We start from the raw sequence: 23,833 nt of genomic DNA on the forward strand, positions 1-23,833 counted from the left end.
ACCTCCCCCATATAGTAACTGGGGTATCACCATTTGCCTCCCCCAAGGGCAAGGCACCGGCTACCAAACTATCTCTCTCCATGGTGCATGATACCAAAACAAGTACAGGTTAACAGAGACAGTATTTCAAAGAAGGTGAAGGAACACAAGGACAGAGATATGAACAACAACATGGGTAAAAGTGCTAAGACCTGAGTTAAAGAGAAGCATCGATTCTACGTTTTCTGAGTTACACAAGGTAGAAAAACTATTGAGAAATGCTGTAATGCACGGACATGGGCAACATTAAAATATTGACTAAATTTACAAAGTCAACCAAATGTTTCATTCCAAGACTTCAGATGTTGGTACTGCCAATTGTGGACCAGGGCCTATGATGGACAACCATTATAGGATTTCCATATCACTGCAGTTGTATAAAGACTATGTGACACGAGGTTCTACTCAGTAGCTATGAGATGGTGTGTGTTCTCTTGAATTAAACTTAGATTTCTCCATCTCTTCCTCTTGTTTGCTTTATTTCTACACCTCAATTTTGGTATGAATGTTACGTCTCTAAACAGAAAGGACATGCCTAGAGTGAAGGATACATCTCATTCTTTATTTTTTTTGTTCCTGATGTGTCCAATACATAGCTGGGATGAATCGTTGAGTGCAATCTCAATTTCACACACCTGTCAGCAGCAAGTGTCTTAATTGCTGCCATCATCTTCTTCAGTGCCAACTTTTGCGGACACTAAGACTACACAGTAGCCATAGCAATTTTCTCTTTTGTTGTTCAGTGAGGATAGGGTTTGCAGAATCTGAGTTGGGGGTCTGGTCGTTTGAAGTCTAGGACAAAATTGTGACATTGTTGAAGATACAGGTCTGGATACCCACGTGAAACGGACTGGTGCTTATATTCAAGTGCTAGTGGGGAAAACTTCCCTGATAAGTGCTAGTTTCAAATTGTATTTGGAGGATGCCAAGTTGAGCGAACATCTCTAATACATTAACCTACTTTTGCACGACACACTTCAACTAAAGCAGACTAAACTTTCAGTCCTTGTCAGAATTTTTGCCTGTCAGCAGTAACAAGTAACTGTGTGGAAAGGTGTGCAGAAACTGACTTGAGGGCCATACAGGTACTTTAAGGCAGGCCACCAGAGATGGCAGCAGAGCTGACAGAGGGCAAAGGGGTTGGACCTTTGGGACAGTGGTGAAAGGGTAGGTGGAAGTGGTGCATGATCATGAAATGAACAGTATGTCAAGTTGCAGGTGGTAGGGAGAAGGGGTTGGAGTTTTGGGGCATGCTGGCATCGTAGCGGAAGTGGTGCAGGCTCAGGAAAGGATATGGATGATAATAGAGTGAAAGAGAGAGACAGGAAGCAAGGGAGGCTATTCTACTATACCTACTTCCAGGTATCCGGCTACGTCACATGCTCTGAAGCATAAAAATATGTATAGGGCACATTGGGGCATATTATCAAGTGGGTTTATCTCCGCTTCTTTGGCTTTAAAAGCCAAGAAAGCAGAGATAAAATTATCTCCCTATTACCTAGCTGTCGCTAACACCAGTTAGCGACAGCTAGTAGGAGATTGCGACCATCTTGGACCCGCTTTTCATGTCAGAGATATTTATCACTAATGACATGCAAAGTGGGCGTGCCAAGATGTTAGCGACTGGAAACAGTCGCTAACATCGCTATCTCCTATTACCAACTTTTGGAGATATTCGCGCTAAGCGCGAATATCTCCAAAAGCTAACACCTGCCCTGAGCAGTTCTTAGCCATGTTATCCAATGGGAGGTGGATAACATGGCTAAGAGCATTAGCTCGGTAATGCATGAATATCGCTGACTTTTCTGCGATATTCATGCATTGCGGCCGTTTTTTATCGCATTTGCGATAAACCTTGGTAATACCAAGGTTTATCTGCGATAAAAATCGCCGCAGCTCAGCGGTAAAGTTTTGTCTCTTGGTAATATGCCCCAACGTTGTGTCTAACGCATCCATATGCTACTTCGCATGCATATGCTACTTCCAGCGACGGCTCGTGGAGGGAGTTACGGTGGGGCAGGAGGGTGGGGAGGGGGAGGGGCAGGGTGGAGGTTGCTAAAAACCGGCATATGGATAATTGCAGGTAAGTAAACAATTTAATTAATAAAACGAATTTCGTAGCTCGCACTGCATTGCATTTTGCGATGCAAGGCGCACTACGAAATTCGTTTTATTAATTAAATTGTTTACTTACCTGCAATTATCCATATGCCGGTTTTTAGCAACCTCCACCCTGCCCCTCCCCCTCCCCACTCTCCTGCCCCACCGTAACTCCCTCCACGAGCCGTCGCTGGCTACTTCGCGTTTCTCTCTGTGTTCGCATAAGAAGATGCACATTGTTTCTGGTATGTCCCCCTCCGCTCGGAAGCATGTAAATGACCAGGCCACACACAGAGCTCTGTAGTGCAGGTCTTTATTCTTCAGAGTTCAGCTATTAACTGCATGCACTGCATCATGAACTTTATAAACTACACCCAGACACACCCAAACGATTGCGCCATTCACCTACAGAGTCCATCAGAGAGCAGAATGGTCCGGCTATACATACTCACAAGACGCTTCATTGAGCAATGTGCTTTGACCTCCAAACTCTAAATCAGACTCTTAAAACCACAGAGCCTGTCTTCTTGCTCTCCCTTCACCCCTTTCTCTCCTGCCTTTTTCTTTCACCCTTTTTAGGTCTCGCCTGTCGATGCGCATGCGCATCGAGCAAGCGAGACTATTGCGAGTTATCCACTCTTTATCTGCACTGCAAGGAATCGTGGCGATTCCTTGCAGTGCCCGTGACTTTTAAGGTCAATGCGCATGCGCATTAAGCTTATGCGCATGCGCATTGACCTTAAAAGTCACGGGCGCGTGCATGTCCGTCTTTGTTTACCCGCTCCGCCCCCTCCCGCCGTGTCGCCTGGTTTAACTATGTAGACGTATACTTTGTTATATTTCTTAGGTTTGCTGACAGACTTAATATACATAGCAAGTTGTTTTATCATCAACCCCTTACCAAGTGTCACATTCGTTGTTCCTGGTGGTTGGCTTTTCTTTTTTCTCTATCACGCACTTTTTAAGATTTTTCCTACTCCAAGATGGCCGACACCAATTTGCGGCTTAGTCCATTTTCCATCTTCATAACACATATGCGTTAAAACGTCGTGTGATGGAGTCGACGTTTTCTAGCGAGACTCGAGCGGTGCCGTCCTGACATCACGCTGCGGTAGAAAATCTTGCCGAAGCTTTGTTTTGCATGCTGGCGAGTCCCCTCACATTTGATTAAGTTTCACGGCATTTTCGTAATTACGGCACTCTAGATTACAAGTAGCTTACTGCACCCGAAATGCTGTCCTTAAGTCTGAGCTTCAAATGGGTCAAATCAGGCGAACAGTTAATAAGCAGCCTTCGTTCTATGTTTAAGTGCAGTTAAGAATAAGGCGCCTGCCTTACGTTGAGGACTATCACCTCTGACTCTTTGTCTGAGTGTCCCAAATATCACGAGACGTTTTTTGTAGTATTGCGCAAAATCTCGCCACAACGGGTTAAATATCCCACATACATCCCTGTTTCGCTGCAGCAGTACGGGCCAGACGGATTTGCGCTACGGCTTTACTTTTAGGAGGTAAGAACAATCCACTATACCTGGGTGCCGGTAATCTCTGTTCTCCACTTAAACATCGTAACTAGCCGGCCGACAGTAAATAGAACCCAGGATTCAGGTGGCTATCTGTATACATAGTATACTTCCCTGAACGCCATCGGCACTCATGCATTCACAGATTTAGTTGCCGTTTTCAGCCAGGCACTTCTTGAATACTAATCACATCGTCATCTGTTCTGTTTCTTTTATGTAGAGAGGTTTCCATCTTTACCAGCGTGTATAGATATATTATCTATCATTGGACCAGCTATACCCTCCAGCCTCTCCAAAGGGATATTCACAGTCTTTGACCTTTAAAGGTACAGATTATTAGACGTTTCCGCAAATAGAAACCAGGATAAATAGAAACCAGGATTCAGGTGGCTATCTGTATACATAGTATACTTCCCTGAACGCCATCGGCACTCATGCATTCACAGATTTAGTTGCCGTTTTCAGCCAGGCACTTCTTGAATACTAATCACATCGTCATCTGTTCTGTTTCTTTTATGTAGAGAGGTTTCCATCTTTACCAGCGTGTATAGATATATTATCTATCATTGGACCAGCTATACCCTCCAGCCTCTCCAAAGGGATATTCACAGTCTTTGACCTTTAAAGGTACAGATTATTAGACGTTTCCGCAAATAGAAACCAGGATTCAGGTGGCTATCTGTATACATAGTATACTTCCCTGAACGCCATCGGCACTCATGCATTCACAGATTTAGTTGCCGTTTTCAGCCAGGCACTTCTTGAATACTAATCACATCGTCATCTGTTCTGTTTCTTTTATGTAGAGAGGTTTCCATCTTTACCAGCGTGTATAGATATATTATCTATCATTGGACCAGCTATACCCTCCAGCCTCTCCAAAGGGATATTCACAGTCTTTGACCTTTAAAGGTACAGATTATTAGACGTTTCCGCTCTTACCTGCCCTCCCTGTTGCTTCCGCCCTTCCGCCCTTCCCTGCCCTCCCTGTTGCTTCCGCCCTTCCCTGCCCTCCGTGCTGCTTCCGCACTCACCCTCAACCCCTCACCCTCAACCCCTCACCCTCACTCACCCTCACTCACCCTCACCCACCCTCACCCTCACTCACCCTCACTCACTCACCCTCACTCACCCTCACTCACCCTCACTCTCACTCACCCTCACTCTCACTCACCCTCACTCTCACTCACCCTCACTCTCACTCACCCTCACTCTCACTCACCCTCACTCTCACTCACCCTCACTCACCCTCACTCACCCTCACTCACCCTCACTCACCCTCACTCACCCTCACTCTCACTCACTCTTACTCACTCTCACTCACTCTCACTCACTCTCACTCACTCACTCTCACTCACTCACTCTCACTCACTCTCACTCACTCACTCTCACTCACTCTCACTCACTCTCACTCACTCTCACTCACCCTCACTCACCCTCACTCACCCTCACTCACCCTCACTCACCCTCACTCACCCTCACTCACCCTCACTCACCCTCACTCACCCTCACTCTCACTCACTCTCACTCTCACTCACCCTCACCCTCACTCACCCTCACTCACCCTCACTCTCACTCACTCTCACTCACCCTCACTCTCACTCACCCTCACTCTCACTCACTCTCACTCACTCACCCTCACTCTCACTCTCACTCACTCTCACTCTCACTCACCCTCACTCTCACTCACCCTCACTCTCACTCACCCTCACTCTCACTCACCCTCACTCTCACTCACTCTCACTCACCCTCACTCTCACTCACCCTCACTCTCACTCACCCTCACCCTCACTCTCACTCACCCTCACTCTCACTCTCACTCACCCTCACTCTCACTCACCCTCACCCTCACCCTCACTCTCACTCACCCTCACCCTCACTCTCACTCACCCTCACCCTCACTCTCACTCACCCTCACTCTCACTCACCCTCACTCTCACTCACCCTCACTCTCACTCACCCTCACTCTCACTCACCCTCACTCTCACTCACCCTCACTCTCACTCACCCTCACTCACCCTCACCCTCACCTTCACCCTCAACCCCTCACCCTCACTCACCCTCAACCCCTCACCCTCACTCACCCTCAACCCCTCACCCTCAACCCCTCACCCTCCCTCACCCTCACTCACCCTCAACCCCTCACCCTCACTCACCCTCACTCACCCTCAACCCCTCACCCTCACCCTCACTCACCCTCACTCACCCTCAACCCCTCACCCTCACTCACCCTCACTCACCCTCAACCCCTCACCCTCAATCCCTCACCCTCACTCACCCTCACCCTCAACCCCTCACCCTCACTCACCCTCAACCCCTCACCCACCCTCAACCCCTCACCCTCACTCACCCTCAACCCCTCACCCTCAACCCCTCTCACCCTCACCCTCAACACCTCAGCCTCACCCTCACTCACCCTCAACCCCTCACCCTCACTCACCCTCACTCACCCTCAACCTCATGCTAAAGATTTACAAAAAAAACCATAAACAATTCTAAAAGCACTAACTCTAATGCTGCGAGACCTATTGCATTTCTAATGCTTGTTCTTGTTCTCAGCAAATTATTACGTCATGTCGGGTTAGCTAAGTACATGTGCCAAAGTATCTCAAGACGCTGTTGTACCAACCGCGATTGGCTAACATTGTAACAGAAATGCAAATGTATATACTTATAAAATTAAGTAAAATACTTTGAAATAAAAAAAAGACTCTTTAGGGACCAGTACATATGTGGTGTAGGTATACGAGTTCGCCTATGGAGAGTGCACAGTGCATGGAAAAGGCATCAGTCTCATCCACTGGCCTCCAAACACCTAATAGAAAGATGCTGAGGACAGGGTAGAGCCACTGCAGCAAACAGCACTCGCAACAGTCATGACATAGCATGCTGGGCACGCTATGCTGGGGGTACAGACAGGTACTCAGGACAACGTTGCAGATGCTCTTTGCTGAAGTGTCTCTGTTGGAATGGGAATGTCCTCTGCATGGTGTACAGTTGTGTTCCCCATCCCTGAGTCTCCTGTTGTGAGTATCTGATATTGTGGATTTTGATTTCAACCCAAGCCTAATGCTCATATGTACATGAAGCCTGTCCCTTGAGATGAATGAGGTCCGTATCTGTCCTGGACATGGAGGACTGCACCAATCCTGCCCGCCTTTGTTTACCGAGGACTATTAACTTTGTGATAGGTTTAGCACGTAGGGTGGTGTTTGCAGTGTGTGATTTGTTAATCACCAGTTGCGACCAGACCTTTTCATGTGTATCGCCAGAGTGAAGGCCCATTCATGTAAAGTTCTGCTTCGAAGCACTAACCCAGACCCTAGTGCTAATATCCTAAATGAATGTTATGCATATGCACGTATGTGGCCTGTGTGGACTTGTATTGTGTGCTTGTATTAACCAGAATAATGGAGGCCTGCTGATTCAATTTTGGAAACTCCTGGCCTGTTCCTGTGCATAAGGCGAGTATGAGGTTGTCTTCCCAGACATTGGAAGTGCATTGTTGACATTCCTGAAGTGGGAACAGTGGAAACAAGGCTCCTTTGGAAATTGAATTGGGCCCTTTTGCTGGAAGAGACTGCTATTTAGTTTTCCTGAGCACTGCCATTTTATAGATTGGGGGGGATGAAGGGTGGGACCGCATTCTTTGTAGTTTACAGTGAGAAGGGTCATTTAGATGAGATCACCCTTTTGTGTCCTTCCCCATCACTGTTCAGTATCACTGTTGGTAGACAGGTTAATAAAGATCACACCTTTTATGTGCCTCTATTATGGTTATAAAGATTAACCTACTATGAAAAGCATATCTCTACACAAAGGCTATGTCTAGAGAACAGTTTGAAGAAAACACATAACGGAAAAAACTGCTAAAAGTGCAGACAGGGAATCTGCTCCCGCTGTCTGCTTGGACTGTATAAAAGTTGGTGCCACTGATCCACTTTTTGTTCCAGTCCTGTGTTCTCTTTGACAAAGGAAGGAAGTGCTCCAGAGTACTCAGAGGACTTCTCAGCAGCATGTCTGTCTTCCCGGCAACCAACTTCAGAGAGGTGAAGGGACATCGCCTGAAGTCTGACCAGGAAGGAAGAGCTGAGTTCCTGCCTGAATTGCCTGGAGCTGACTTGCCTGAAGAGAAAGGGAATTAGTGTGCCAACCCTGAAGGAGTTGTTGATTACTAACACTGGCACATCAGCTGACTCCAGAGTATGTATCTCTCCACCAAGAGAGACTGAAGGGAGACCGAAGGGTGTGCTTATCTCTCCTGGCTGCAGAGGCCAAGGCCATGGCAGTGTCTCAAAAGGAGCTTGAAGCAAACAATGCCACTTTAACTGAAGTGGACCATGCTGCAGAAGAGTAACCATTGCACCTGAGGCAGACCAAGCAGCTGTGCATTATATAGCATTGTGTCACAGAGGGGGCACACCCTTAAGAGAACTGCCAGCAACATCCATGAGCTCTGACTCCCTTCACCCACTCTGGAGCCCAGAATTGAGGCTTGTGACCATTGGAGATGTCTGTGACTCTGGAGCTAGTCTACAGCCAGAGCCGCATTGTGGCCCCTGCAGCTGCCAATCTCTGGACCTGAATTATAGCTTTGCCATGCTTGCTGCTGGCACATCTCCATTCTCTAGGCAAGGAAGGGAAGTACCTGACGTGTGTCCAGGTTCTGGTTGAGCCTATGGAGGACTGAAGAGCACTTGCTTGTGGTGCAAAAAAAACCTTGAGACTGAGGACCCAACTCTAAATACTGGAGGGCAAAAATACTGCAACTATCCCTGAGACTTGTCCTATTCAACCATATCTTTTTTAAATGGTAAGTCGAAGGAGTAAGGGACACCTGACATAAGGATAAAGTGGCCCCGTGTGAGTGAAAGTGTAGTTTCATTTAGTGTAGTGTAGCTTTTTTTAAATGTACTAAAGTACTTTCTTTTTGCAAAACACAAACACTGGGTTGGACAATCAGTGATCTTGCCGTTTGGGTGATTTTTGAGTTCTTGGCTTCTTGTACCCCCTCACTACCTCCCTGAGAAGCCTGTGATTGTTCGCCATCACTACCACTGAGAGTCAAGTACAGAATGGGTTGTACTTAACCCAGTTTGCAATGCCATTGTAGGACGAACATCGGGACAACAGAGGGAAATGGCCACAGACACCATGGCTGAACTCTAGTTTCCTCTGCTTGCCCCGAGGACACCCAACAGAGTATAGTAATACATCATCCTTATATAGTGCTATATGTACAACGTTCCCTTTCACAATCTGTTGCCCAACTTCAGCTTGCAAAACTGGCACAGGAGTAATTACACAGCCAGAGTGAACAGGAGGGGTCACAGGGATAACCAGGTTGTATTTCTCTTTCTCTCTTTACCCCTTTCTCTTTTCCCAACTAATGATCACACCCAACTGGTATTTATATAATATATCACAAAGCAGTCAGAGGAAATTAATGCATTTTTTCTTAAAAGCACTTGACTAATTGCGATACCCAACAATAATCACTAGATTAACCAGTGACTGTGTGTTCTTGAGTAGTGCGTTACTCACTGTAAAGCGTTTCAATGTCTTGTCAGGGGTAGTAAGCCCTATATAAATACCTTTACAATTACTGTTATAATTGCAATCAGACGATGCTATACTAGAACTGACCCTCACTAGTCCTTAGTCTAAAACCTATTAGAAGTTGTTGCCTGGCCCTGCCCATAGGAAGGCTCTGCCTGGCCCTGCCTGACTGCTTAACCTGTTGCTACAGTTCAACGACCAGGCCCAGCTCTTTATGACCCCGCTTGCACTCTGGTGCATCAGATTGAAGCCTCCCGCTTTTTTCTCATTCTCCACTTTCATGGTTCTTTTGCTTCAGTCTTTTTGCCCCTTTACTCTTTTCTTTTGCACCTTTTGCGCGTTGTGCTTCTGTTTTCCTTCCTTTACAACTTTTGCCTCAGCGTAATCCTTTTTCTCTTGCTCTCCTGTTTTCTCTAACTCTCACTCTCTTCACTCTGCACTCACTCCTCATTGCCCCATTTGTACCTCATTCACTCAGCTTGTTCCCTCACTCAGACTTTTGCCTGCTTTAACTTTTGACACTGGCTATTCTTGCCACATTTTCCATCTTTCACTCCACACTCCTGTGACACTTGTCGTCTCTCATTTCCGCTTTATATCCTTTGCTTTTTTTTTTCTCACTTTGGCTCTTTCTGACACTCTTTTGCTTTTCATCTCTCCTCCTTTGCCACTTTTTTGCTCCTAGTGGAGCGTACTCATTTGCTCTTTCCGCCCAGGACCTCCTTCTCCCTCCCAGACGCCCCTAATGCTGACTGCTGTAGATACACAGCAATCATGCTGCTGGCATGTCAAATGTGTGACTTAGGTCTGCCCATCTGCCCTGAGCTGCAGACATTAAAGTAGCACACCCTGTTTCATGATTGCAAGACAGGCCAGAACCAGCAAACCAGAGGATGAATCTCCATCATGTACAAAGAATATGTAATCTGTGCAAGCTCATCAGCCAACTCCAGCGCCACACCAAGCACATGGGCTTCAAGATAAGCATCTTGAGCAACTCCATCTTAGGTGGGGCCCTACTCTGCCGGCCCCCTTGGACCAAGGGCTAACTTCTATACCACCATTGTGGACCTTGTTGCCCCTCTGGTGCTCTACTCCAGCTCCTTCAGCCTTCATGACAGCTCAACTTTCACCTCAAAGACATTATCAATACCAACACTATTAACTTCCTGAACACCATGAATAAACTCCCCGCTCCAACTCGAGCTTTAACATCCTGTGCAGATACCCTGGGACTACTCAGATCCTCCCCCACAGCAGGCAACAAGCCACAAACTAGCTGGTACATGAAAGACCTCTGCCTCTTCAAATGCCGTGGCAAACACCTGGAATGGTTTGGTGACACACCCATACTGACAGAGACAGGTACAAAGCAGTCCTCCAGATCTACCACCAATGACTTCGGAGCACTAAGTGCAACGCAATCTTTAAACTAATTGAAAAGAGCTTTAAGAATGCAAAACAAATCTTTGTCATCATGAAGGGATTCTAGTCCTTGCTGCTGGCTACATGACCATCACATCCTCACAGGAAATCTGCTCCCAGTTCTCCGACCATTTCAGCACCAAAATCACTACCTAATACAACAACTTTGCACCCTAACTGGACCTCTCCATGCTTACCATCATCCTTTCTGATGAGAAGTATATTTGAGAAACACCCTGAAATGCTGGCCAACCACCAGCCCTCAGGAAACCTCCACAGCAATGCCCCTCATTTATTCGGAGGCTCCCTCAGACGCTTGCCCACACTAGATCTTAAACAGAAGACTCAAACCCATCTGCAGCGCCTTAACAATGATTCCTTCTTCACATTCACTTTCCAAGACCCATGAAACCATGCCAATGTCCTACCTCTCCTGAAAAAAAAGACCCAAACTCATTGGTGAACTGCAGACTTATGCCCCTCCTCCTATATCAAGCCAAAATCTTGAAACAAATAATCAGCAAGCAACTTCCTGGCTGTTAGACCTGTCAACCATAGCATAGTCTTCCCCTCTACTGTTTGCCTTCCTACCTCACTTTGTACGACCTTGTTTTATGATGGTATTAAAACTCTTAGCCCTTTACCACTGCTTACTGTAATTCTCATCTTTGGTTTTCCGCACAGGGGAGATGCGAGCTCTGTAGCGAGGTCCCAACATCCCTAACTCACCATAGAAGCTCAACAATGTCAAAGCCTGGAATGGTTAAATGGAGGAAGAGGGGAAAAAAAGAGATAAAAAGACACACGTCCAGGTTTTTCAGGAATGAATAGGGATCTTCGGAATCTCAGAGAATGCCTGTATTAAAAACAAAAGGTATGTGTGTAAGTAAATATAATTAATCTATAGATGTAATCCTAGTCTCCCCTTTGCATAGCATGTATTAACACTCAGTACATAATTACTTGTGAATTTCCCATCTTCCCCTAAATTCATGAGTATTAGAAGTAGGATCAAACACCTTTCCTTCTATGTAAAAGGATATGAGCATTAGGTATTACATTACCCAAAAGGCAGGGCAAATATTATGAGAAGATATAACATGTACGGACCTCTCAAGTAAGATGAAGTTAATCAAAAGGAGACTAGCTTAAGTAAAAAGGGTTAACAAAAATTATCAATTTTTAGTTCAAAGGAATCAAGTATGTTTCGTCAGGGGGTAGTGGCACCTGGTGAGTGTGCTCATGAAGCCCTCACCCACCAACCTAGTTGGTGGCATGCTTCATCATCGGGCCCACCCAGTGACACCTAGCGTGTCCCGGGTGTGCTTCGACGCCTGATTACAGCGGAGCAGGTATGTCGCTGAGTGTGCGGTGAAGAGTGTTATGAATTGTGGATTAAAACGGCTTGGCGGGGGTCCCAGTACCCGGAGGTGAATTAGACTTTAATACCTGGGCCACCGTCAGCGGTTTAAAGTAAGGCTGTTGGATGGTAGAGGCAAGTTACGACCTCCCACATCCTTGGATGGGTCAACATGTTTCAGCCAGTGCCTTATGAATATGCTGGCTTTCTTCAGGACGAATTAAAATTATGTGTGTGTAATTAAAACTACTGGGTGTGTAATTCAGACTATGTGTATACACGCCCTAAAGTGTTTTTCTATGTGTGAGAGGGGGATTCCCTTCTCAAAACACCTGTACATATAACGTGTAAAAACAAAGACAAAACATACAAGGGGAAAAGAGAGTCACTTGAATGTATTGCATTATATACATCTGACTGCCGACTTTATAGCGATGAGGGTGCAGGCTATAAGCGGCTACAGTGTAATGGTATTGGTAGTACCATTATGGTGAGGTTCGCACTGGAAGTTCGGGGGTAGAGTGGCTAAAACACGGTATTCACAACAATAGTGCATGAGTGGTAAAAGAAAAGAAAAGAAAACGCAAGAATTCTTTCTTACGCTAGTTTAAGCAGTATTCTGCTTCAAGGTTGTGAAGTGGCAAGGGTTGGCCCTGTGGGGGAGAAAGGTTTTGGCCACTTAGATTTGAGGAGACCTGTAGGAGAGAAAAGCGCTTACCAATGGTGAAGGTGGTGGATCATCATACTCACAGAATTTCTGGGCAGAGCCTGCTTTGGACCTGTAGTGCCTCCTTCCCAGAACCGGTAAGTAATGGCCATTGCTGCTGGGGTTTTATACTGTGGTTGATTGAATAATTGTTCGCACCTGCATTGTAGGGGAAATGGTAGAGAGACTCGAGCTGCCGAGTCATTGCGCTTGCGAGGGCGCCCAGGTGCGTAGGGAAAGGTGGCGAGCGTTCGCGCATGCGTGGTGCTAGACGCTCGCAATGCGCATATGCCGGCGGTAGTGTAATGTCCGCACATGCGCGTAGGGGGAGTGCGCGCGTGTTGTATAGTCGCGCATGTGCTGGCAGATGATTAGTGCCGTCATGGCTCTAGGGGCTTACAAATACAATAGAGTGGAATGAATATAACACTGGCGCATTAGGGGTATGATCAAAGGACCCTCGTGGCAAAGTGCCACAGCGATACCTAGATCACATTTAAGGGTGGAGTTCCAAAGCCTCAGTGTTTTGAACTGTAGAGCTCTATCTCCAAGGAGATATTTACAAGGGGGTCCCTGTAGGGTTGGCTGAGCAGGTGGATCAGGATGGTACTGGAGATATAGCCCTTTGGGTTACAAGCATGTCAGGGAGTTCCAGGGGATGGCGTCGTTGAGACCCTCAGTGGCTGTAGAAAGGCAATATATCCATCGCTGTTCTTTACCCAGAAGTTTTTTGTCATTATCAATTGTGTTTTCGGGGATTTGCTCAATGATTGTCCAGTTTAAATCATTGGGTGTATGGCAGTGGGTGATGAAGTGGTTAGTTAGTCTGCTCACATTTTTCTTGCATCTTATGGTGCTTCGATGCTCCGTTATTCTGGTTTTAATTTTGCGTGTTGTCATCCCCACATAGCGGAGGCCACACGTGCAAGTGAGAAGGTATATCACATTTCGAGAGTTACAGTTGGTGTGGTTGCGTTGGGTCCAGATTTTGTTGGGCTCAAGGTTCAAGGTTTTGATGTGTGTAGTGAGGTGACACACACTGCAGTCATTGCAGGGGTAGTGTCCAGTGATCTTGGGCAGTCCCCATGCATTCAGAACGGTGTTCATTGGTTGTTTTGGTTGTGGTCTGGGTCGGGTGCTCACCAGTTGATCTTTTAGATTGTTGCATCTCTTGTAACCAAATCTTGGTGTGTCCCATTTTCTCTGCCCAGAGTTGATTATCCTCCAATGTTTTTTAATGATTTTTGCTACTTCGTTGGACGCTGTGTTGTAGGTAGTAACACAGGTCATGGGTTGTTCCTGATCCTCCTTTGTGATGGTCTCAAGAAGAGCGTTGTGATTCTGATTTCTCGCCCTTTTCTGGGTTTTATGGATGATGGCTTTGGGGTAGCCACGGTTTTCTAGTTTAGTGGCTAGGTCCGCTGATTGCGATTTATAATCACTAATCTTGGTACAGTTTCTGCGTATGCGTAAAAACTGACCGAATGGTAGATTCTCTTTGAGAGGGCGGGGGTGAAAGCTCGTGAAATGGAGCAATGCATTCCTCGCGGTTGGTTTATAGTATGTTGTTGTAATCAGGGTCCCATCTTTGGCTGTGATGTCCAAATCTAGGAAGGGAAGTTGGTGGTTACTTGTTGTGCTGGTGAAGTTTAAGTATGGATCCCTGGTGTTAAGCCAGGTCATGAATCTGTCAAGGTCGGTCTGAGATCCCTGCCAGATTACCAGAATGCCATCAATATACCTGTGCCATTTCACGATGTGATGACTGAACGGGTTAGTTTCCACAGTGATGTTGGTGCATTCAAAATGGTGTACATACAATCCTGCCACGCTTGGGACGAAAACGCTGCCCATGGATGTTCCATTCATTTGTAAGTAGAAGCTGCCTTCATACTCAAAATAATTTTCTTTGAGAGCCAGAGTTGCGCATGCTAGTATAAAATCCCTCGGAGTGTGGTAGGGCCAAGGGGATTCCATTAAGATGTCGTGGAGGACTTTCAAGGTGGCATCCTGGGGGAGACTGGTGTATAGGCTCTCCACGTCTAACCCTACCAGAAGTTGTGTGTCAGGGTTGAAATTCATATTGTCTATGACCTGTAGAAGGTGTTTGGTATCCTTTATGTATGTGGGTGTTTTTTGCACCAAGGGGTTTAAGAAAAAGTCACAATATCGTGATAGTGGTTCCAACAAGGAGTTAATGCCCGACACGATAGGTCTGCCTGGAGGGGGAGTTTTGCCCTTATGTACCTTGGGTACTGTGTAAAAGTACGGGATCTTGGTGTGTTCAGGGCATAAATATTCTGCTTCCTGTTTGGAGATATGCTCTGCATCTGCTGCCCTCTTGACAAGTTCTTGGATGGTAGTTCGTAGTCTTTCTGTTGGGTCCTGTTCCAATCTTCGGTAGTTCCTGTTGTCGCTTAAAAGTCTGCGACACTCAGTGTCGTAGTCTGTCTTGTCCTGCAGGATGATGCCTCCCCCCTTGTCAGCTGGTTTTATGACCAGTGTGGGGTTGTTTTGTAGGCGTTGTATGGTTTGCCTGTCTTCCCAGGACAGATTGTTGAAGTGATTGGCCGGGTTGAGGTTCTCAATATCATTGTATGCAGCTTGTTCAAACGTTGTGATTTCGGGAGGGATGGTAGAGGGAGGAGGGACAAACGTGGATTTGGTTCTGAGACCCGTAATGTTGGGGTGCTCGTTGGATTGCTCAATTTCTGGGGTTGGTTTTTCAAAGAAAGATTTCAATTTAAGTTTTCTGAAAAATTGCGCCAATTCAACATGTAGTTTGAATTTGTCGAGTCTGGTAGTTGGCACAAAAGACAGTCCTTTTTCCAGGACTGACTGTTCTCTGTGGGACAATGGGGTACTGGATAGATTAAATACCAGTGATGGTCGGTCAATAGGGCTCAGTGTTTGCTCGGTCCTGGTGTTGCTTCTTTCGCCTTCTGGCGTGTGTTCGAGCTCACAGGGTTCTCTTCCTCGGCCCAGTGGACCTGCGTGTGTTGTTGGTTTGGTCTTCGTCGGCCCGAGCTCATCGGCCCTGTCCTAAAAAAGGAATGTGTGGGCCCTGGTTGCCTGCGAATAGTGGCATTGGTCCCGGGGGATACATAGGTGGGAAACTATAATAGGGATTCTGCATGTGACCAAAGTTTGATGGGAAGCCGTAGAAGTGGCCCTGTTGCCCTCCTTGCCAGTTGTTAGGCCAGCGTTGTCCTCTTCTTCCTCTTCCTCCTCCTCCTCGTTTTTGTGAGCCGCTGCTGGAGTCGCTGGAAACAGAACTATCATCACCTGAAGAGTTGGACATATTGGTGTCCTTGATTTGCGGTGTGTAGTCTTCTTCTGAGTATGGATACACTTTTGCATAACTGAACTTTTTGAGATCTTTGTCAAATTTTTTGATTTTGGCTTGAGTCAGGTATTCCTTGTACTCATTTATTTCTCTATTTTGGTCATCTAGCTTCTTCTTGAATGCAGTGATGGTAGCTTTGAAGTGGCTCTCTGTGGCTTGGATTTCAATCATGATGGCATCCGATAGTCGCTTTGCTGTTTTGATAATGAGTATCATCCAGTCCCTGGTGCAGTGCCAGGCGATCTGGGCCCAGTCCTTCCTGAAGGTAGGGTCATCAAGGAAGATTCTGGGTGCGTTGGTTACTAGAAGGCCCTTTGGAGCCGTGTTGGTTCTAAGGTACTGGGCTAGGATTGTCCCATGAAGGATGGTTCATATTCTGTTGCGCTTTTTCTCAGTTAGGGTCTCCCAATCGGTGGTTTGTGCGATGGTATTAGCAATGTTGAAGTCCGCTTGGAAGGACGGGTCAGATAGTATATCTGCCACGTCACTTTCAGTAAAGGTCAGGCCATGGTTTTCCGCCATGGTTTAGATTATGCTCTCGCAGCTGTGCGCTGCCAATATTCTCGTGTATCAAGAGGGAGAGAGGACCAGAAAGCTAGTCCATATGCCTGGGTTTATATGAAGTTAATCAAAAGGAGACTAGCTTAAGTAAAAAGGGTTAACAAAAATTATTAATTTTTAGTTCAAAGGACTCAAGTATGTTTCGTCAGGGGGTAGTGGCACCTGGTGAGTGTGCTCATGAAGCCCTCACCCACCAACCTAGTTGGTGGCATGCTTCATCATCGGGCCCACCCAGTGACACCTAGCGTGTCCCGGGTGTGCCTGGCCACTAAACTAGAAAACCGTGGCTACCCCAAAGCCATCATCCATAAAACCCAGAAAAGGGCGAGAAATCAGAATTGCGACGCTCTTCTTAAGACCATCACGAAGGAGGATCAGGAACAACCCATCACCTGTGTTACTACCTACAACACAGCGTCCAACGAAGTAGCTAAAATCATTAAAAAACATTGGAGGATAATCAACTCTGGGCAGAGAAAATGGGACACACCAAGATTTGTGTACAAGAGATGCAACAATCTAAAAGATCAACTGGTGAGCACCCGACCCAGACCACAACCAAAACAACCAATGAACACCATTCTGAATGCATGGGGACTGCCCAAGATCACTGGACACTACCCCTGCAATGACTGCAGTGTGTGTCACCTCACTACACACACCAAAACCTTGAACCTTGAGCCCAACAAAATCTGGACCCAACGCAACCACACCAACTGTAACTCTCGAAATGTGATATACCTTCTCACTTGCACGTGTGGCCTCCGCTATGTGGGGATGACAACACGCAAAATTAAAACCAGAATAACGGAGCATCGAAGCACCATAAGATGCAAGAAAAATGTGAGCAGACTAACTAACCACTTCATCACCCACTGCCATACACCCAATGATTTAAACTGGACAATCATTGAGCAAATCCCCGAAAACACAATTGATAATGACAAAAAACTTCTGGGCAAAGAACAGCGATGGATATATCGCCTTTCTACAGCCACTGAGGGTCTCAACGACGCCATCCCCTGGAACTCCCTGACATGCTTGTAACCCAAAGGGCTATATCTCCAGTACCATCCTGATCCACCTGCTCAGCCAACCCTACAGGGAACCCCTTGTAAATATCTCCTTGCAGATAGAGCTCTACAGTTCAAAACACTGAGGCTTTGGAACTCCACCCTTGAATGTGATCTAGGTATCGCTGTGGCACTTTGCCACGAGGGTCCTTTGATCATACCCCTAATGCGCCAGTGTTATATTCATTCCACTCTATTGTATTTGTAAGCCCCTAGAGCCATGACGGCACTAATCATCTGCAAGCACATACGCGACTATACAACACGCGCGCACTCCCCCTACGCGCATGTGCGGGCATTACACTACCGTCGGCACATGCGCATTGCGAGCGTCTAGCACCACGCATGCGCGAACGCTCGCCACCTTTCCCTACGCACCTGGGCGCCCTCGCAAGCGCAATGACTCGAGTCTCTCTACCATTTCCCCTACAATGCAGGTGCGAACAATTATTCAATCAATAACAGTATAAAACCCCAGCAGCAATGGCCATTACTTACCGGTTCTGCGAAGGAGGCATTACAGGTCCAAAGCAGGTTCTGCCCAGAAATTCTGTGAGTATGATGATCCACCACCTTCACCATTGGTAAGCGCTTTTCTCTCCTACAGGTCTCCTCAAATCTAAGTGGCCAAAACCTTTCTCCCCCACAGGGCCAACCCTTGCCACTTTACAACCTTGAAGCAGAATACTGCTTAAACTAGCGTAAGAAAGAATTCTTGCGTTTTCTTTTCTTTTCTTTTACCACTCATGCACTATTGTTGTGAATACCGTGTTTTAGCCACTCCACCCCCGAACTTCCAGTGCGAACCTCACCATAATGGTACCACCAATACCATTACACTGTAGCCGCTTATAGCCTGCACCCTCATCGCTATAAAGTCTGTAGTCAGATATATATAATGTAATACATTCAAGTGACTCTCTTTTCCCCTTGTATGTTTTGTCTTTGTTTTTACACGTTGTATGTACAGGTGTTTTGAGAAGGGAATCCCCCTCTCACACATAGAAAAACACTTTAGGGCGTGTATACACATAGTCTGAATTACACACCCACTAGTTTTAATTACACACACATAATTTTAATTCGTCCTGAAGAAAGCCAGCATATTCATAAGGCACTGGCTGAAACATGTTGACCCATCCAAGGATGTGGGAGGTCGTAACTCGCCTCTAACATCCAACAGCCTTACTTTTAACTGCTGACGGTGGCCCAGGTATTAAAGTCTAATTCACCTCCGGGTACTGGGACCCCCGCCAAGCCGTTTTAATCCACAATTCATAACACTCTTCACCGCACACTCAGCGACATACCTGCTCCGCTGTAATCAGGCGTCGAAGCACACCCGGGACACGCTAGGTGTCACTGGGTGGGCCCGATGATGAAGCATGCCACCAACTAGGGTGGTGGGTGAGGGCTTCATGAGCACACTCACCAGGCGCCACTACCCCCTGACGAAACATACTTGAGTCCTTTGAACTAAAAATAATAATTTTTGTTAACCCTTTTTACTTAAGCTAGTCTTCTTTTGATTAACTTCATATAAACCCGGGGATATGGACTAGCTTTCTGGTCCTCTCTCTCCCTCTTGATACACGATAGACTCTCAAGTAAGATAACATAACAATAAGAAAAAGGCCCCCAAACAGAATAATCAGTCCAAAAGGGAAAATAAATAACATATTTCCCAACTGTATAGATTATATAAGGAAAAAAAGGAAAACAGCCAAAAACACCAAAAATAGCCAGGGCTGAAATATATTGATAATTACTTCCTTAACTTCAGGAAATGACCTATTATATATTTGTTATCCCTTATAGCTTGCAGTAGTTCACAACAGGAAACAGAATCTCCAAACACCGTGGAGACACATTTAAACATTTTTTAACATTTAGAAATCTTTATTTGGCTATATTCCAAGCCGTAAAAGAATACATTATAAAAACAAAAGATTTCTAATTTAGAAAGATAGACAGTATAAACAATATTTCTTGAAGAGAAAAAAAGAGACAAATCATATCACCGCCCTAGACACAACAATAATTATACTGAGACAGAAAAGAATCTACATTCCTGGTGCCATATGGAAAAAAAATTTAAGACATCAGTATATATATAGTACAATGATAAAGGGCAATATGAGGTCATTTCCCAACAATATTTCTAAGTCGGACTGAAGAGGAGATATATCTGTAAACCATCAGACAGATAAATTCATCCTTTAAAAGCTGGAGATAGTGTAAAGCTGCCTGGCATCTTCTTATTTTCAAATGTTTTAAAAGTGATATTAAAAAAAGGCACCTTGGAGTAATATAAAGATTACAAAAGAACATAAAGTGCAACGTGCTCTGCTTCAATGTTGAATCACATATCAAGCCCAGCATCTGTATAAGCATTTCGTGGGTATGAAACCAACAGATGTGAGCTTCCAAACCTAAACCTTATAAGGTAATATGATTTGACATGAGTAAAGTAAAAAGAAAGGTAAGGCTCAGTCCCCGTTGAGAAAACCAAAAGTGAGTGGTCAAAATCCCTTCTTTTACCCATCTCATGCATATCTCTTTCAAAGTACAAATACATCATGTATTCTTTCTTTAGCTTGGCCCTTGGAATTTTAACAGTATTTGCTGGGTTGTCGAAACAATCCGACAAACCCAGGTTCCTCAGTTGGGCTTTGACATAGGAGAGCCAAGGCATTTTACTTCCCCACTCTAGTTTTAAGCAATCTGCAATAATGACACGATTCAGGACTTTTTCTTCTTTTGCCCAGATATTGTGCCACAGTAAGAGAGGTGCTAGTTGTGTTCGAAAGGATAGGGGGATCACACCGAGTTCGCTATGGCACATGGTAGCAGGGGTGCTCCGTGGAATGGTCAGTAAACGTTTCAAAAATGAGCTTTCCGCTCGCTGAAGATCTAAAGTATTGCAGGAGCCCCAAACTCCAGCGCCATATAAAGCGGCAGCGCATGTGCGACCTTTATAAATCTCTATTATTGCATTTACAGGATGTGAGCCTAACTTTCTACTGAATGTAAAAATAGCTTATAAGCTTTGATTAAAACCCCTAATCCTTGTCTTCATTATCTGCAGCCATGTGCTTTTTGAGTCAAAAATAACTCCTAGGTAGGAAAAAGTGGGCACCTGAATCAATTTCTCACTGCCTATAAAAAATGTCTTTGCAATGGTAGGATGCTTACCCAACACCATAATCTGAGATTTTGCAACATTAGTCTTGAGGCCAAGGTCACTCATAAAATTGTTAAAACCAATTAAAAGCTGTTGCAGTCTCACCCTGGTTCGAGACATTAAAACACAGTCATCCGCATATAATAAAGCTGGTAATAACCTACGGCCTATCTGGAGTGTGTCCACATGCCCATTTATAATAGTGGTTTCCAGATCATTTATATACAAACAAAATAAAAATGGGGCAAGCACACAGCCCTGGCGGACTCCAAAACTCATTTTAATTGGAGCAGTAAGCTCCCCGCCTGATCCGTATCGGACCCTCCCAGTGACCTCCCAATGCATAGCAGCTATAAAATGCACAATTGGGGGTTCTATGCCCATCCCCAACATCTTCTCCTAGAGCATTCCTCTCTGCACCCAGTCAAAGGCAGATGTCAGGTCGATGAACCCTAAGTAAAGGGAACCCGGCTTGGCTAAGGTATATTTGCCTATAACCAGGTGCAGATTAAGGCACTGTTCGACCGTCCCCAGGCCTCTCCTAAATCCATATTGAATGTCAGAGAGCTTACCATTCTCTGTTTCCCAGGCCTCCAGTCTTTCTAAGATTACTCTGCCCATGATCTTACAGGTGCAGTCAATCAAAGATATTGGCCGGTAGCATTTTGGATCAGCCCTATTACCTTTTTAAAGATGGGGACTAATTTCACAGTTCTCCAGGAGTCAGGGGGTCCTTGAGCTGCATAACATCTTAAAATATATGTTAGTAGCGGAAGCCACAGGGATGTATTGGCCAGGAACAAATCTGCGGGTATGCCGTCAGGGCCAGAAGCCTTGTTCCTAACAGTCTGGTTTAAGGCCCTTTCTACCTCATCCAGTGTCGGAGGTTCCATACTTACAGCCCCAAAATTAATATTAATGCTAAAAACAGGATCACTAGTAGTTTTGTAGAAATTTGAGAAATGCTCGACCCAAGTCTCAGGCATAATTGCTGCATCAATTTTGCCCCCGTTGTTCGCATTGAAATAACCCTGGTTAACAGTTTGGCAAAAAATGTTAGAGTCTTCGGTCTGACAGGCTATATGTAGTTGTCCCAAAGCTTCCTGTCTAATTTGTTGCTTGCGTTTCTGTAAGGCCTACTTATAATCAATGCGTAACTGTTTTACCTCTGTTGGATTTCGTTTTTTTTTTCTTCAAGGTCTTAATTAATTTGTTATGGCAGCGAGTGCAATCGGCATTAAACCATCTTTTGTTGTTCCATGTACTAGGCTTAAAATTCTTAGTTAAAGCGGCATTTACAGTCTGAGTTATTGCCATGAAAGATGTTACCAGAACTGATGGGGTTATAGTATCTTCCAGGCAAGCTAGAACATGAGTCAAGTTTGCTGTTATAATATGATGTAGAACCAAATCAGGATTAATAGTGGACCACTTCCTGAGTAGCCCTTTACTATTACTGTAAATTAATGGATCTGACCTAATAAGTGCGGATTGCGCATCAGTTTCAGTCACCATATCAAAAGAGATGGGATAGTGATCACTATAATAAATGTTATGAATAGTAAAAACCAGGGAGGAGGATTTAAAATACTCAGAGAAAGCGATAAAATCAATTAATGCGCCCTGGCCTCTCCCATTACATATTGAGATATCAGTTACTGACGAATCCAATAGTTCCACAGTGAGAAAGAGAGAACATTTGGATAATATTGAAATAAAAATATTCCCACATGGATTATGATTTAAATGACAACTGTCCTCCGTAATCTCAGGTACAGATGGCAGAACACCTGTTTTGAAAGAGGGCATAGTTTACAGTTGAAATCACCTCCCCACATCATTATGAAATCCGTTTTTATCTCCTCAATATGACTAGACAAAGTCTTTTCCAAATCTAAGGCAATGCCTGTGTTCCTAACATTAAAATTATTATGATAGAAATTTTCAAGTATCAATATCAGATTTCGCCTAAGGGAAATATTGATAATCTGAAAATGCAGAGAATCGCACTTGATTTTACCCATCCTGCCATTCATTGTTGTCGAAACCAAGGTTAGTAAGCCACCTTTGGCATGCCCGCCCAAGGAAACCGTGGCTGGGGTAAAAATTGAATGAAAACCATTGATGTAGACAATGCCATGCAACCATGTTTCCTGAAAGCATACTATACTGTAATTCTCAATAAAGGCAACCCAATCCTCGATTGCTGGTTTATTCAACAAACCTGCAATATTCCAACATTAGATAAGTATAGCACTGTTATATGTAGAGCAGCGCATATTACCAACTTTGTATAATATGTGTATCCTTTAAATATCTCTGTTTCTTTTCCTTTTTGCAGGTTTAGTCATCTACGAGCAGCAAGGCCAGCCGCGATGAAGAGGACTCTCATGGAGCAAGGAAAACCACCATAGTGCAGCCCGACACAAACGTCGACATCGACCGCAGAAGTAACCCGGAAGTAGGGACAGGGACGGAAGACACACATGCATGCAATAGAACGCAAGACGTTCTTCCCTTCCTGCCTGACGTCATTATACCTGACTTGCTCCACCCTGTTTGCATATGCGGAGCATGCCTGACATAACCCCCCCACTGATTTGGGTTTTTCAGGAACATGCCTGTGGAACAGCTCTAAGAGTCTAGGAGCATGAATATGGCCAGCAAGCTCTCCCATGTACGGTCTTTTGGACCATAACATTTCCAATGGACCGGATACTGCAACTTACGTCTCACTGGACGAGAGTCTACCATAGACTCAACTTCATATTATGGCTCATTATCAACCAAAGTCAGGGGGGTTGATTAGTTAGAATTGTATGTGAGGTCACAGGTCTCAATAAGGAAACGTGGCAAACCGGATGGCTTTTTAGAGTTGAAGGAAGTTCCATTTCATGACAACAGGATTGACTACCTTTGTAAGGACCAATGAAATGCGGCTTGAACTTGCGTGTTCCT

Source organism: Lissotriton vulgaris, chromosome 4_1 (assembly GCF_964263255.1).
Source record: "Lissotriton vulgaris chromosome 4_1, aLisVul1.2, whole genome shotgun sequence".
Taxonomy (NCBI): domain Eukaryota; kingdom Metazoa; phylum Chordata; class Amphibia; order Caudata; family Salamandridae; genus Lissotriton; species Lissotriton vulgaris.